The 17012-nt window shown below is 38.5% G+C and overlaps 1 pseudogene; it reads right to left on the minus strand.

Annotated features, from left to right (window-relative positions):
- Positions 1-265: 265 nt before the first annotated feature.
- On the minus strand, positions 266-3577 carry LOC113445403 (plasma membrane calcium-transporting ATPase 1 pseudogene; annotated as a pseudogene).
- Positions 3578-17012: the final 13435 nt, after the last annotated feature.

Raw genomic sequence — 17012 nt, forward strand, 5'->3', positions numbered from 1 at the left:
ATAATGATTAGACCCCTACATGAAGAAAGTGTTAATTGTATTGCTGTATTGATTTCTTATGCTTTCTCTCATCGACTTGGAAATTAAGTTCAGACCAGAAACTTCTATTTTGCTAGATAGCTTCGAAAACGGGTCTCCTTCACCGACTGCTGTGAAGCCCCATTCCCCATCCATTTTTTACTGGAGCTAATGTGCACATTACTCTTCGAAATCAACATTCACCAAGAATTAAAACCACCATTTCAGAATCTGTTTTAGTGTCTGGTCAGATAGTTTTACTGCTCATTGCTGAGTGTGGGCTTTTATAGGCAGGATAGCGAAAGGCATTCACTACTCTGCATTGAGCCTGTATTCTACTTAAGCCCCTGCACCACAAAATTTGGCTGTGACGCAGTTCCTGTTCGCCAAAGTCAATCACTTCAGTTACTTCTTGTCCTGTTATCTCCTCCTCTTTGAGTGGCTGCTCTCCAATTTCTTTCAGGAACCACAAATATCTGGTAGGAACACTAATGATGACTTGTCCCCATACCAAGGACCCCAGGCCAAAAAAGAGGGACCACAGCCACTGCTCTAGGGTAAGTGCTGTGCAACTAAAGGGCTTCCCTCCAAACTGAACAATTAGAATTTGTGCAATCAAGGTTCCCAGAGTGACACCGCAAAAAATGCTATTTCTGAATATTCCCGAAAAAACATTCCGTTCTCCGTGAATTTTTCGCGCATTGATTTCATTACAAATTTGCATCATTACAAATGTGTTAAATATAATGGTGTAGTGTTGGGTGGGTGGGGACTGCAGGGTTGAGGTTCGTCCATTTTCAATATCAAATAATTGTTCTCCTACAAACAATAGTGAGAAGACCACTACAAGCTGATAAAGGGCATGTAAGAAAATATTTTTCATCATTATACGGGAGATGAGTGGTTTATTTCTACCGTAAGGCTTCCGTTTCAGCAATGATTCAGTTGGCTTTTCTGTGGCTAAAGCAAGAGAAGCAAAGGTATCCATAATGAGATTAACCCACAGCATCTGAACTGCCTTCAGAGGGGAATTCTGGGTGATGCAAGCACCCGTAAAAGCAACTATCACAGCTACTACATTGACCGTAAGTTGAAACTGAAGAAATTTGGAAATGCTATCATACACGTTTCTACCCCACATCACTGCTTTTACAATACTCGAAAAATTGTCATCGGTAAGAATAATATCCGAAGCTTCCTTAGCTACATCTGTTCCAGCAATTCCCATGGCAAAGCCAACATCGGCCTTTTTTAATGCTGGCCCATCATTAGTACCATCCCCAGTGACTGCTACTACTTGTCTTTGCTCTGTGATATTGCTGTTAATGATCCCTTCCACCAAGTTATATTTATCAGCTGGGGAGGATCTTGCAAGCACGGCTAGGGTAGGCCAGATCCTGTCTATCAATTCTTGTTTGATCTCCCCATTCTGATTACGAATTAATCGATTAAACTCAATCCCCTCTAAACACAGAAAGGTCTCCCCGGGCCGCAGAATCCCACACTTGGCTGCGATTGCCCGTGCTGTGTTAATATTGTCGCCAGTGACCATACGGACAACGATGCCAGCGTTCTGACACTTCCTGATTGCGTCTGGAACTTCGGGTCTTACTGGATCTTCAATGCCCACAATTGCAATGCAAGTTAAATCCTTAATAACATTGTCCTCATCGTCCCATACTGGTTCTTCTGAATCAGGGCCACCCGGAAAATCTTTGAAAGCAATACAGATGGTTCGGAGTCCCTCAGAAGCCATCGGGGCAATCACATTTTTAATCACATTTTCCCTATCCTTTCTGGAAAAAGGTTCACGCTCTGCAGCAGAGTTCAATATTTTGGTGCATTTTTGAAGAAGTATTTCAGAAGCACCTTTGCTGAAGAGCTGATAACCACCAGCAGCATTTTTCAAAACTGTGCTCATAGATTTCCTGTCAGAATTGAAGGTATACACTTTGTACAATGTTTCTTCTGGGATCTTAGTCCTCATGAGTTCATAATCCAGATTTAATTCTATAAGTAAGCCCAGTAAGGCACATTCAGTTTTATTGCCAATATGACGGGGCAGCCCTCCTTCTACTTCAGGATTCAGGATCTTGGACGTATAAGCACAGTTAACAGAAACACCTTTCAGCAGATAAGCCAACAACGCTGGATGAATTAAAACAGGGGCAGGGACAATTTTATAATGTTTACCCCCAATAAAAATCTGAACCACTGTCATTCTGTTCATTGTTAAAGTCCCGGTTTTATCTGAGCAAATGGCTGTTGCGTTGCCCATAGTTTCACAGGCATCCAGATGCCGGACCAAATTATTATCTCTCATCATTTGCTTCACAGAATAGGCGAGGGAGATGGTTACTGCAAGTGGGAGGCCCTCAGGCACGGCTACAACCAAAATCGTCACGCCAATGATAAAGAATTTCACGATATATTGTATATACACAGGCGTACATTCAACAGTCCAAATGCGCTTCTCAACCACAAATGTTCGAATGAAAAAAGAGGCTATAAGAACAGTGACGGTGATTATAGACATTGCCAGCCCAGCTTTGCCAATTTGCACGGCTAATCTGGTCAGTTTTCCCTGGAGGACAGATTTTTCTTTTTTGTGCCCAGTAAATTTTGGGTGGCTTTCCTCAGTTTCCTCTGTTTTCTTCTCTTCAACCTTTTTCCCTTCTTTGTTCTTAGGGGAACCATTCTTGTTGGTCTCTTTTGGTTGCTCGTGTTCTCCAACTCCAAGTAAAGTGAGGATAATGCCAGTTTGTGAGTTAATGCCAACAGCTGTAACAACCATTTTTCCAGAGCCTTCCATCACATGGGTACCTGACAGCAGCATAGGGTCCTGTCTTAAAGTCTTCTTGACTTGATCAGATTCCCCGGTAAGGGAGCTTTCATCTAGTTTCAAATCATAGCCTTGGAGAAGCAGACCATCAGCTGGTAGGAGATCCCCGTATTTGATTTGCACAACATCCCCAACCACTAAGTCAGCTACTGGGATCTGTGTTACATTCCCACTCCTGATGACAGTAATTTTTTGCTCCTTGTCAATGCGATTCTGCAGCCCTCTGAATTGTTTTTCCTTGCTCCAGTCATTGAAAGCTGTTACAAGCACCACACAAACAACTGATAGAAGTATAGCGGAACCTTCAATCCATTCGGTGTTTCCTTCTTCTTCTTCTCCTTCAAATTCTTCCAAACGACATACTGCAAGATTTACCCCTGAAGGATGATAAAATGAAAGTCCCAATGATACCAGGGCTGCAACTTCCAAGATGCATAATGTCATATCCTGCAGTGCTTCCCATATCAGTTCAAGAAATGTTAGGGGCTTTTTAGGGGGTATAAAGTTCTCTCCAAACACAGATTTCCTAAGCTCTACTTCTGATGAAGATATTCCATTTGTAGGAGATGTTTTCAGATATTTACAGATTTCAAAGATGTCGCCGTATAATTCTTTTATTTTGTTCACAGCTTCTTTCTTTCGAAATTGCATTAGATTTTTCAGCTCTGAGGTGGTGATATTGAAGTCAGCTGACGTATTGTGTGCTGGGGTCACCATCACTGTGCCTTCCTGAAATTTACAAGGACAACCCAAAGAAAGTTAATAGCATTTATAAATTGAAGTTTGGAAACACATTTCTTACATTTATGTAAAAGCACTACCAGTATTTATGGAGGAAAGTACTTTAAAAAAAATCAGAGCCACAGGAAATTTTTTCTCAACTATTGAAGTAACTTACTGGTACAATTGTAACTAGCAATGTGGAAAAACATATATATTTGTACTTGAACCTCAAAAAACATGGCATGTTTTAAAACTGTGCTTGGGGATTTCTCATTCTTTTTTAATTTGCAAAAAAAAAAAATGGACTGGGCCCTGGAGAAGGGAAGAGATCCTTTATTCACCTTCTGTTTATACTAGGAAAGTAGAATAAAATAAACAATAACCAGGTAGACAATTTTGGCAGTCAGAGGCCACAAATTCTGAAGAGCTATAGGAGGCTATCTGGTGGTATTATGATATCACTAAATAGGTGGAGTTCCACTCAAAAGGTGTATGTTTAAAATTATATTAAGCAAATGGACATGTTACTTTCTATACTTCTTTCCGCAAGATCTCTCTCTCTCTCTCTCTCTCTGGCTTGCAGTTTCTCTTGGCTGTGAAAATACCTAACTAGGATGTTTGATTTTGTGTAGTTCAACTAGAAATCCATCTAACTTCATTTGGTGGGACTTCTAATATGACGCAGTTCTACTAAGAAATAAGACTTGCTGAGATCAGTAGGATTTATACCTGTGTGAATAGCTGTACAACTGCACTATTACAAGAAATCTGTCTTACATATAAACCTGCAACCCAGGTATGCTTTTAGCAATCGGACCAAAAGGACCAAACATAGGACCAGTATTTTGAATTTCTCCACAACTGTGTAAGGATCACTCAGCCCCAAATTCAGAATGTACATTTGAAAAGACAAGAAATTGTTTATGTTGATAGTTTTCTTATTGTTGTTTGAAGATAACTAACTTTTTAAATGAACAATATTGGACTTCCTAAAGTGCTATATTTCACATAAATTGTATTATTGTTGGGGACAATCTATTAGCCCCCTGTCACCATGAATTCATATACATCTCAATAGGAACCTGATTGGAATACTTGTTACAAGTATACTTCAGGGTGTGCCTCAGGTATAAATGAGAATAGTTCTCGTGCATCTTTCTTCTGCAAACTAAGCATCAAACTAGAATGTAAACATGTTTCGTAATAATAAAAAAATGCCAGGTAATCAGATCCCTATACAACAGGAAGAGGAGACTTGACTAGAGCACAGGTGTCAAACTCGCTGCGTCACATCGCCATCACGTGATGTTTCGCAATGTTTTTCCCATTCATCATGCATCTGGCCCACAGGCTGCCAGTTCGACACCCCTCGACTAGAGCATTCATTCACCGGAGAGAATTTCCTTTTTCAAGTAGAAAGTTACCCTCTTAATACTCCTTCTGATGAAAGCAAGGTTCCTCTCAAGCTTTTCATTAATAGAAAATATAGATTTGGATTGGATGGGTATTCTGGTGATCACAGAAAAAGAAGTGCAAGATCTATTACACAGACAAAAGCCAGGAAAAGCACCAGGGCCAGACAAGATAACTCCTTCTTATTTAAAAGTCTGTGCTGACCAATTGGCCCCCCATCTTCACCAGAATCTTCAAAAGATCACTAGAGATGTGCTATGTTCCTTCTTGCTTCAAACACTCTGCTTTCATCCCAATGCCAAAGAAACCCTCCATCAAGGAACTGAATGACCACAGACCAATTGCTCTAACATCTGTAGTTATGAAAACCTTTGAAAGGCTAGTGCTGTCCCACTTGAAAACCATCATGGATCCACTGTTAGACCCCATGCAATTTACATACGAAGCAAATAGATCAACAGATGATGCTGTTAATATGCTCTACACTACACCCTACAACACCTTGAATCTCCAAAGACCTACACAAGAGTCCTTACAGTACTAGACAACACAGTATCAACAGTAGAGACCTTCAAATTTCTAGGTTCTATCATATCTCAAGACCTAAAATGGACACCTAACATCAAAAATGTAATCAAAAAAGCACAACAAAGAATGCTCTTTCTGTGTCAACTCAGAAAGCTCAAACTGCCCAAGGAGCTACTGATCCAGTTCTACAGAGGAATTATTGAGTCTGTCATCTGCACCTCTATAACTGTCTGGTTTGGTTCCACAACCACCAGGACAGACACAGACTTCAGAGGATAATTAGGACTGCAGAAAAAGCAATTGCTACCAACCTGCCTTCTACTGATGACCTGTATACTGCATGAGCCAAAAAGACAGCTGTGAAAATATTTACAGACCTCTCACATCCTGGACATAAACTGTTTCAACTCCTACCCTCAAAATGATGCTATAGAAGAACTAGATACCAGGACAATTTTTTTCTGAACGCTATCACTCCACTAAACAAATAATTCCCACAACATTGTCAAACTGTTTACTAAGTATGCATTACTAATTTTTACTATATTAATCCTCCCTTCCTTTCACCCATCTCCTCCCACTCATGACTGTATGACTGTAACTTTGTTGTTTGTATCCTTATGATTTATATGGACTGTTTCCTAGTATGATTGCTTATTTGTACCCTATGACTATATTAAGTGTTGTATCTTATGATTCTTGACAAATGTATATTTTCTTTTATGTACACTGAGTGCATTTGCACCAAGATAAATTCCTTGTGTGTCCAATCACACTTGGCCAATAAAGAATTCTATTCTATTCTATTCTATTCTATTCTATTCTATTCTATTCTATTCTATTCTATTCTATTCTATTCTATTCTATTCTATTCTGGCTCAGAAAGTGACATGGTAAAAAGATTTGCTGTTATCCCACATAAAGACCCTGATTCAACCTGATAGAGCCACTTAAAAAAGTCAAAAGGGCAGTTGCTATACATGTTACAAAGAGGGAGAGATGGTCAACATAGAGTTATTGCTGCCATCTTGACTTTCTTGGTCTCCAGGGAAACCCTTACTGCCATTTCACTGATGCTCTAAAAGACAGGAAAGACTAGGATATGCTATTACTGTTTTCATGAGTTCCACTTGGAGAAAGAGACATTAAGAGTACACAAGCCCTACTGCAACTCTCATTCCTGAACTTCTCTGGTTTTCTCCAGCAATATGAATGATGATGAAACTTTCTCAGCTCTTTTTCAGAAATAACACCTTCTTAGTAAAGGTAGGCTGCACAGTTTAGCAACATGCTTCTTGAGCTCCTGAATGAAAAGTGTGGTTTATATTTATATAATAAGTAAATCCTGTAATCTCCCATTATTAGTCAGATTTGCCAGAGCAATGTTGGAGTTTAGCAACAATAGAGATCAGATATTGAATAATCTGTATTATCAACTTTGTCAATTGATGGCAGGATGCTAATGTGTCTATGTAATTCTGAAATGTCCCTTAACCTTTTCATAACTATGGAATTGTTATAATGGAACTGATATACAGTTGTACCTTAGTAGTCAACCACTTTGAAACTCATCAAATTTGGTACTCAATGCATTTTGATGTGAAAATTTTGTCTGGTACGCATCCTTTGTTTGAACTCAACGCACAAGCTAGAACTTGTTGGTGTTGGTTGCCTTGTGACTCACTACATTATTCCTTATGGGAAAAATTGTTTGGTACTCATCATTTTGGGTACTCATTGCACCTCCTAGAACCAATCAACGATGACTACCAAGGTATGGTACTACTTTATGCTGTTATTACTATGTCAGTTACATACACTATTTCAGCTGATTAACCTATATGTGGCATGAGTTGGTTTTAACCTCTTGAACATGACTCTCAAGTTCCTGTGAATACAGAGAGGAGGAAAATTGGATTTCACTGTTTGGAAGATATTAGTCCTACTCAAATTACTCCCCACACACATGGTTGACTGCATGCAGAAAAGGGTCCTGTTCAAGTTGTACAAACATGCAATCTCCTGCATACTTGCATATTAGCTAAGCATCAAAATTAAAGCCAGAGGAAATCACAACACATTTCATTACTGGTCTCAGAGCCACTATTATTCAGTAAAGGAATTTTGAAGTGTGGCTCCGTAACAGACTTAGATTAGAAAGTACCAAGAAACCCAAAGACGACAGAGATATTAATTAACTGCATTCCAGGAACACAGTGAGGGATGATTTATTGCTCGATGGTTTACTGAATAAACCCCAGTTGGCTGGGTTTTATACTATGTGAAACCACAGTTTACAATCACAACCTCCTAAGTACTAAGTAACATATAACCACCTTCTGACTAGCATACTCCATGAATATTGTCGTAACTTTGTTTTATGAAAATTGTCATATGCTATATTTTTATAAACACAACTGGAAGAAAAAAATATGGCAATGTTTTAATTATAGCTAATTCTATCATTGGCCTACCTGAACAGGGAACTTCAGGCAGTAGAGGGCACTTTCATCTCAAAGATGTAGCATTTTCAAGGGAAAGCAGAAAGAAAACCTCTTGAAGGGAAACCAGGAAAATCAGAACAGTAACAAAGGAAAAATAGGAGAGAAATTAACGTTTACAAATTAATTTCAGATAAATTAGCATACCTTTGTAGTAATATGGAGCAAACCATTAAGAGCTTTCTCTTAAAGGGGGAGCACCTTAAAGTGTTGGTAGGAATCATCTAAACTTTCCATGTCTATTCAGAAAATCCAGATCCTTTTTGTGTGAAGTTCTGTAATAGGAATAATTGGTTCTGTTCTTCATTTCTAAATTAAGTAATGGCTGCTCTATCAGATAGTAGTACCCTTAAGAATCATTCATTAGATCCAGTTGTTTTATTTTGATGATTGGGATTAATCATTTCCCATTTATTTTCCCATTTATTATCTGTAGGTATATCTATCTCATAAATGTTGAGTTTGCACAACTTACTGAAACCAGTTCATTACATAATTGGCTAGCATAATTTGCTAGGCTAAACTATGTTAGTTAGTCACCTTCTCCAAAATTCATCTCTAAGATACTGATCTTGTTGTCTTCTAAGGTTGATGACTTACATTTCTCAGCATATGAATCCCACCTTTATTTGGTTCAAAGTACAGCAAAGTAATAGAATTTGATTATTGTGAAAAGGCAACAGTTATTTATGTTACTGAATTTTTACTGGTGAGGGAGAAATGTATGGATTACATCTCAAAACCTTTACACGAAAAACCAATCTCAAGCTATATATGGGTAGTCACAGAAACATTTTCATTTGTATTCACATTTTAAACAACATTTCCTACATTTTTTTCTATAGCAAAGTGGTTCCATTTCTGCCAATACAAACTTACATATTGTAACAGTGAGTGTTGAGAAAATAATACACACATCTTGTATTATCACTTTAAAATTCAAGGAGCTTAGATACCACAACCAAAGAATCTCTCCAATGTTTGTCTAATTATGGTCTGCAGTAATCCTTTAAATCGCAAGTGTTTAAACTAGAAAGCAAGAAGGGTGTATGTGCACACTTACGTGGCTTTATAGCAATATGATCCGCAGGAATTAAGAACTGAAATGTTTTGATCTGGAAATGATCATTCTCATTTATATACACCTGAGTCATGTGACTGTTAAAGAGTCAGAGTCCTCTTTTTTAAAAAGAGCAATCTAATTTAAAGTGGAAAAAAATATTACACCTGGAATTTTAGGCTTAGTTATTAGATTTTAAATAAAGGTGATGCTAATATCTTAGCATGTTTAGCATGTCTCCTTCTAAAGGCCAGGAGGTCATGTTTTCCTTTTAGTCAAAGCCATTTTTTTTTTGTTTTTTATGTGCAAAAATAGCCTTTTCAGTAACTAAACAATAGAGAATATATTCTGGAAGTTCTTGAACACACTTGCGAGTATGTTAAGAAAAACGCAGACTTGACTGGGAAAAAAGGTGACATCACCCATAAATTTGCCACTTGTGGAATGTTATATATAGGATCAATATTTTCTATTGTTTAATTATCACATCTAATTGATGTTGTTTATCATTTGATCTGTTACCTTTGGATGCATCACACATATCAAATGTATGTAGTATTTGTTTATGTGCCCTGTATAAAGATTTGATTTCCCCTTAATAAAAGTTTGTCTGAATTACGTGGTGATTCATATTGTGAGGCAAATAAAACCTTCTTTAAGGGTAAAACTGTTTTCTCACTCACGTTCAGGGAACAAGTTCCTTCAGCTCCATGCCTCGCAAGTTGCTTGAGTTTAAAAGTAATATTATACTTCTGCATACACAAATGCTTTTTGGCTGGAAAGGTTCTAATGCTTTTAAGAGCTAGTTGCCAGGTATGAATTTAGCAAGTAAAGCGTTTTTCTTAGTTTCATCTTCATATCAATAACATTCTTACAAACATATGCCCACCCTGTTAGATAAAGGTTGGGATATTTAGGTAGACGTCCCTTTTAAGCCACAGTCCTCCCCATTCTTGCAATCTTTTTCTTGTCAAACTCTTGACATTTTGAAAAGGGGAGGCAGGTATTGGAATAGATTTAGCTAGAAGCTGGAAATGAAGAAATGAGAATGTTAAACATGTGGTTAGAAAGGAAAATAGGCCCTGTAAGACAGAGGGCATTTAACATTTTCACAGTATAGAAATAATTCCATATGTATGAATAATAAAAACAGGTTAGTCTGTTTTGCAAAAATATTTTGGCTAATGTAGCAAAAATAGTACAGTTTAATGTGAATTGCACAGTTTTAACCTGCATTTTGGCTTCAGTCCTGTTCATGTTCCCTGATCCCAAGCTCATCTTGTTCCAACTGTCCCAGCATTGCTTTGGCCTAGCTCCAAAGTCCAGAAATATATTTTTTCACATTGGCCAGTAACTGTTCAAAGTGGCAGTTACAACAGGAAGAGACGTTGAATTGGAATGCTACCAGCAGCCAATGAGACCATCGCTAATAGTCACATTCTCATGAACTCTGACTCTTGATGGCATCCACATCTGTGCAACCAAACAGGATAGCCCCCTTCCCTGATAAATGTACACAGAGTCCTGGATTTTAAAGGTACCACTGTTCTGTCCTTATTGGGTAGACTGCAAAAACTAAAAATTGGTCATCTTATAAAAAGAAAAATTCTATCTATGTGGTTGTTCAGTGTGAACACAGAGTTGATGGCCAATAATTAAGCAATGTTACTGTAGTTCTGTAGTAATACAGTTCTGATATTTAATAGTATAGAATAGAATAGAATTCTTTATTGGACAAGTGTGATTGGACACACAAGGAATTTGTCTTGGTGCAAATGCTCTCAGTGTACATAAAAGAAAAGATACATTCATCAAGAGTCAAGAATCATAACATACAACACTTAATGATAGTCATGGGGTACAATAAGCAATCAAATCATACTAGGAAACAGTCAATATAAATCGAAAGGATACAAGGCCCTAATCTGTTCAAGAACATTTCTATTAAATTGCCATCCATATTTATGTCTTGACAAGAGCATAATTTTTGTTTTTGGGTGGTTAATGACTATATAATAAATACTCGACTTATGACAGTTCATTTAGTGACCACTCAGAATTACAACAGTACTGGAAAAAGTGACATATGACTGTTTTTCACACTTATGACCATTGCAGCACCCCCATGGTCATGTAATCAAAACTCAATTGCTTGTCAACTGACTCGTATTTGTGAAAGTTGCAGTGTCCTGCGGTCCTGTGATCACTTTTTGTAACCTTCTGACAAGCAAAGTCAATGGGGAATCCAGATTCACTTAACAATCATAGTACTAATTTAACAGCTTCAGTGATTCACTTAACAATTGTCTTGCTTAGCAACAGAAATGTTGGGTTCAGTTGTGGTTGTAAGTCAAGGACTCCCTGTGGTAGATCTCAAAGCTGTCTTCAGTCAAAAAAGTAAATTTGAGATAACGGCTGCATCATTTGCATTTAAAAGGAAGCAGTAAGTCTACCTATTTCTAGTGCCAACTCTTAGCAATCACATAAGTTCCTTCTCCAGGGTGACTTGTGCCCAGCATGACTCTTCATGTCCTCTAATGGCACCCCCATTGTTGCTTTAATTGAATTCATCCACCTTGCTGCTGGTCAACTTTCTCTTTCCTTCCACTTTGCCAGCATTAGAGACTTCTTCAGAGTGCCAGGTCTCCACACAATTAATCTAAAATACAGGAATTCGAATCTGATCATGTCTGCCTCTAGTCTAGTGAGAACTCTAGTTATATTTGTTCAATGACACATTTGTTTCCTCACCTGCCTGTGATATTGTCAGGAGTTTTCTCCAACCCCAAATTTCAAAAGACGTAGCAGGTAGTGTTCTGGTTTTGTGAGTTTTCCCAGTAACTTATTGTTATAAAATTGAATGTCAAAGGGACTAAAATACAGCTATGTTTAATACTCTTGGAAGTTGACATCACAGCAGAGAAAGATGGGGATGACCGTGGCTTGTAACCATAGGTTAGGCAAGGAGCTGGTCTTGAAAAATCTTTCAGGAACCAGCTCCTTGCCAAAACTATGGTCACAAGCCACGGTTATCTCCATCTTCTAAAAGGGAAACCACAGCCTAGCTGAAAATTACAGACCAATCTCCTTATGCTGCATCACCCGTAAAGTCATGGAATCAATTATTAACCAATCCATTATCCTCCACTTAGAGTCAAACAACCTACTCTCTAATAAACAATTTGGTTTCAGGAAAAAACTATCCTGTAATCTGCAACTCTTACACTGCAAACAACTCGATCAGGGCAAAGCAATAGACGCAATCTACATAGACTTTTGTAAAGCCTTTGATTCAGTGGTACATGACAAACTACTCCTAAAACTAAAATCTTATGGTATCTCTGGACATCTGCATAACTGGATAGAAGCATTCCTGTCAAACAGACAACAAATGGTCAAAATTGGGAGCTTCCTATCAAATTCTGTACCTGTCAATAGTGGTGTCCCCCAAGGCAGTGTTCTAGGACCAACTCTCTTCATACTCTACATAAATGACCTCTGTGATCATATTAAGAGCAACTGAGTTCTTTTCTCTGATGATGTAAAGCTGTTCAATACCACAGACAATACTGCTACCCTTCAAAAAGATCTTGACTATGTATCAGAATGGTCAAACAAATGGCAACTTCAAATCTCAACAAATAAATGCTCTGTCTTCCATATTGGCAAAAAAAAATCAGAAAATAAAATACAAGCTGAATAGTCAAGACCTTGTTAATGATCCAAGCTCTGTAAAGGACCTTGGAATACTCATCTCTAATGATCTAAGTGCTAGAGCCCACTGTCACTACATAGCCAAAAAGGCATCAAGAGTTGTTAACCTAATCCTACATAGCTTTTTCTCTGGTAATATTACACTACTAACTAGAGCATACAAAACATTTGCTAGACCAATACTCGAATACAGCTCATCAGTCTGGAACCCACATTATGTATCTGATATTAGCACAGTTGAGAAAGTCCAGAAATATTTCACAAGAATAATTCTCCACTCCTCTACTCGTTGCAGAATACCTTATGCCACCAGACTTGAAATTCTAGACCTAGAAAACCTTGAATTACTCCGTCTTCGGTCTGTATATAAATTCATACATTGCAATGTCCTACCTGTCAATGAGTACTTCAGCTTCAACCATAACAACACAAGAGCACACAACAGATACAAACTCAAGGTTAACCGCACCAAACTTGATTGCAGGAAATACGACTTCAGCAACAGAATGGTCAATGCCTGGAATACTCTACCTGACTCTGTAGTTTCTTCCCCAAACCCCAAAAACTTTAACCTTTGACTGTCTACTATTGACCTCACCCCTTTCCTGAGAGGTCTGTAGGGCACATGCATAAGTGCACCAACATGCCTACCATCCCTGTCCTATTGTTTCTTTTATTTTTTCTTATATGTACCCATTTCATGTATTCATAACTATGTATATACTTATACCTATTATCTTGTAAGCAATTGACAAATCAAATCAATCAATCAATAAATAAATAAATAGAATTAACCTTATGTCAAGCCTAATTGGGATACACAGTAAGCATTACCATGCAATACTCTAATACCAACAGGTGCTTATGATTGATTGGATGCTTCCTTGTGTCCCCTTTCTCACCATATTAAACCCTTTTTAATCCTCAAAAGAATCACTACCAGCCCTAATGGCAGATGCTTGTGTGAAAAAAGGTTATGCCAGGGCAAAATCTTTGCAAAGTGTTTCTGGCAAAATATCAAGTGACCACAGCTACCATCAGAGTGTAAGTTTTCCTGGTATACAATTTTTTGATACTTGTGTGATATATATTTATTAAAGTATTGAACCTACCAAATTATAGTATTAAAAATTAACCAGTTCATGGAGCATGTTACCTTGGAGTTGTAAAATGGCCTATTTAGGAAGCTCTGGTCTTTGAGAATGGTCTCTCATGTTGATAGACAGACAGACAGATGTAGATCAATCACAGATGAGGGGTCAGATTAAATATAAACCACTGGTGAAGGAAATAACAGCCTTGTAAGTGTTCCAATACCTGAGGGGCTGCCACAGAGAGGAAGGGGTCAAGCTATTTTCTAAAGCACCTGCAGGCCAGACAAGGAATAATGGATGGAAACTGAACAAGGAGAGATTCAACCTGGAAATAAGGAGAAATTTTCTGACAGTGAGAACAGACGACCAATGGAACAACTTGCCCTCGGAAGTTGTGGGAGCGCCATCACTTGAGACTTTCAAGAAGAGATTGGACTGCCATCTGTCAGAAATGATGTAGGGTCTCCCCCTTGGGCGGGGGGTTGGACTAGATGACCTACAAGGTCCCTTCCAAGTCTGATTATCTATTATCTGTCATCTGTTTGTAAGTATTTTTCTAAGAAAACCAAATAATCATTTACACTGAAATCTATGTCAACATGATATTTGTACCTAAGCTTCCAAGATCTGAGGGTATCCAAGGAACATAAGTTAAGGTAAAGTTTCCTCTCGCACATTCGTTCTAGTTGTTTCTGGCTCTAGGGGGTGGTGCTCATCTCTGTTACAAAGCTGAAGAGCCAGCGCTGTTCGAAGACGTCTCCGTGATCACGTGGCCGGCATGACTAAATGCCAAAGATGCACGGAACGCTGTTACCTTCCCACCAAAGTGGTCCTTATTTTTCTACTTGTATTTTTACATGCTAATTAGAACTACTAGCTGGGCAGAAGCTGGGACAAATAACAGGAGCACACTCCATTATGTGGTGCTACGGATCTGAACCGCCAAACTGCCAATCTTTCTGATCAATAAGCTCAGTGTCTTAGCCATTGAACCACCGAGTCCCTTTTATCCGCATCCCAATGAAAATAGAACATACAATAATAGAGTTTGACATCTTCTGTTTGAGAACCGTTTTTATGTGATTAAAACTGAGCCATCCTTTTTTTCTACTGCATCATATTTCTTGATTAATTTTTTGTGTGTCATTTTTTGACCAAGATAAATACAAGAATGTATTATTTGGAGTATTGGTACATGGTAAATGCCCTATACTTCAGTTGTTGCATATATTCCATTTTTCAGAAAATCTGGCTAAATGTGTTAACAATTTATAAGGAAATGAAATGATTCAAATGTTAAAAACATAGAGCAAATGAGGAAAAGAGAATGAAAGGAACTGAAAAACATTTCCCAAATTAGGGAGATTGATGGACAGCATGATAGTAGTTTCCAAATCGGTATAGCTGGTAAAATGGAGGACAATTTTCATCAGAAGTCCATTTTTGAAAAGAAATAATAAATTCACACTGCATTTTCTAAAGATTATATTTTCCTACATGTCTATGGAGATTCTTAGTCATCCAGAACATGGTTGTCCCAACGGTGCTTTTTCAAAAGGCAACTGGACTTTCCTTCTTTTCCTTGAAGACGTTTTGCTTGATTAGAAGTGAAACATCTTCAAGCAAAACAAGGAAAGTCCAGTTATATTTTCCTACCTTCCAGGCAAAACCCATAATTCACTGTGTTCATGTTGCTGAAAATGGATTATGGCTGTGTATGCCTTAAAGACACAGGAAAAAAAGCTAGGCCTCAAAGAACATGTTTTAAAAAGTTAATGGAGTACTTTTTGGTGAGCCTTGTAAGGGATGCCAAAAGAAAGCATACTTTAAGAAACTTTTCTTAAAAGGTCAGAGATCAAGTTTACATTGAGCCTGTAGCTCTAATTGAACAAGAGATGTATTGAGATTAATTGATATATGGGAATACATAAATAAACGTAGTTTTTCTTGAGTTAGGATTGGTTTTTTTGGAGGGTGTGTGTGTGTGTGTGTGTGTGTGTGTATAGCAGTGGAAATGTTTTGAAATGACTTTCCTCCAGATTTTCTTTTCTTTTTAACTTTACAGACTAGCCTTCAGCCCAGGGATTTCCTGGTGGTGTCCTGTTCAAGTGTTAACCTAATCTGACCAGGTTTAGCATTGGAGATCTATTCCGGACTAGCAGGCTCGAAAGCCTGCAACTCTGATTGGCCCGCGAATAGCAGATTGTGATTGGTCACCGCAGACTGATCTGATTGGCTAGTAAACGGGCTGCCGCGATTGGCTCAGCCAAGCGTGGCAAACTCAAATCGCCTTCATTGGCTGCCTAGCCGCAGCCAGCCCTATATAAGGGGCTGCTGCGGCTGGGATATTTCGCTCAGATCTGAAGTCACTAATAAAGAGCTGTTGTTGCTATCTGAGTCTTGCCTCCGTTCTTGGACCCATCCTCCCAGATCTAACAAGATCAGCCATCGTTGGCTGGGTACTGCCAGCTTAGTTGAATAAAGGCTAACAACAATAATAATGCACTTATCTGCCAGGAATGCCCTGGCATCCCTTTGCCCAGAGCTTTCCATCTCATTTTCCATCTCTACCCTGAGGAATAGAATAGAATAACAGAGTTGGAAGAGACCTTGGAGGTCTTCTAGTCCAACCCTCTGCTCAAGCAGGAGATATACCATTCCAGACAAATGTCTGTCCAACAACCTTTTCTTAAAAACCTCCAGTGATGGAGCACCCATAGCTTCAGGAGGCAAGCGGTTCCACTGATTAATTCAGAGCTGTAATAAAATAGATTTAATGCACATGTGGGAAGAATTCTAGGGGCTGGAGGTCAACCCCCCCCCATAACTCTTTCCTCTTTCTATGGCAGGGGGTCCCCAAACTTGGCAACTTTAAGACTTGTGGACTTCAACTCCCAGAATTCTCCAGCTAGCTGCAGTTGAAGTCCACAAGTCTTAAAGTTGCCAAATTTGGAGGTCTCTGGTCTCTGGCTTCAGCCTGTTGGAAGAAATATCCTTCTGGGTTCAGTTCCAAGTGGGGAAAAAGACACTGGAAACATGGAGGCTGTTTGGAAAGATGGTTTAATGGTGGACAGGACCACATGGCTTGGAGCTCCAAAGTGAAAAGGGAGAATGATCAC

This window comes from Pseudonaja textilis, chromosome 4 (genome assembly GCF_049901715.1).
Source record: "Pseudonaja textilis isolate UNSWEBS1 chromosome 4, rPseTex1.2, whole genome shotgun sequence".
NCBI lineage: Eukaryota > Metazoa > Chordata > Lepidosauria > Squamata > Elapidae > Pseudonaja > Pseudonaja textilis.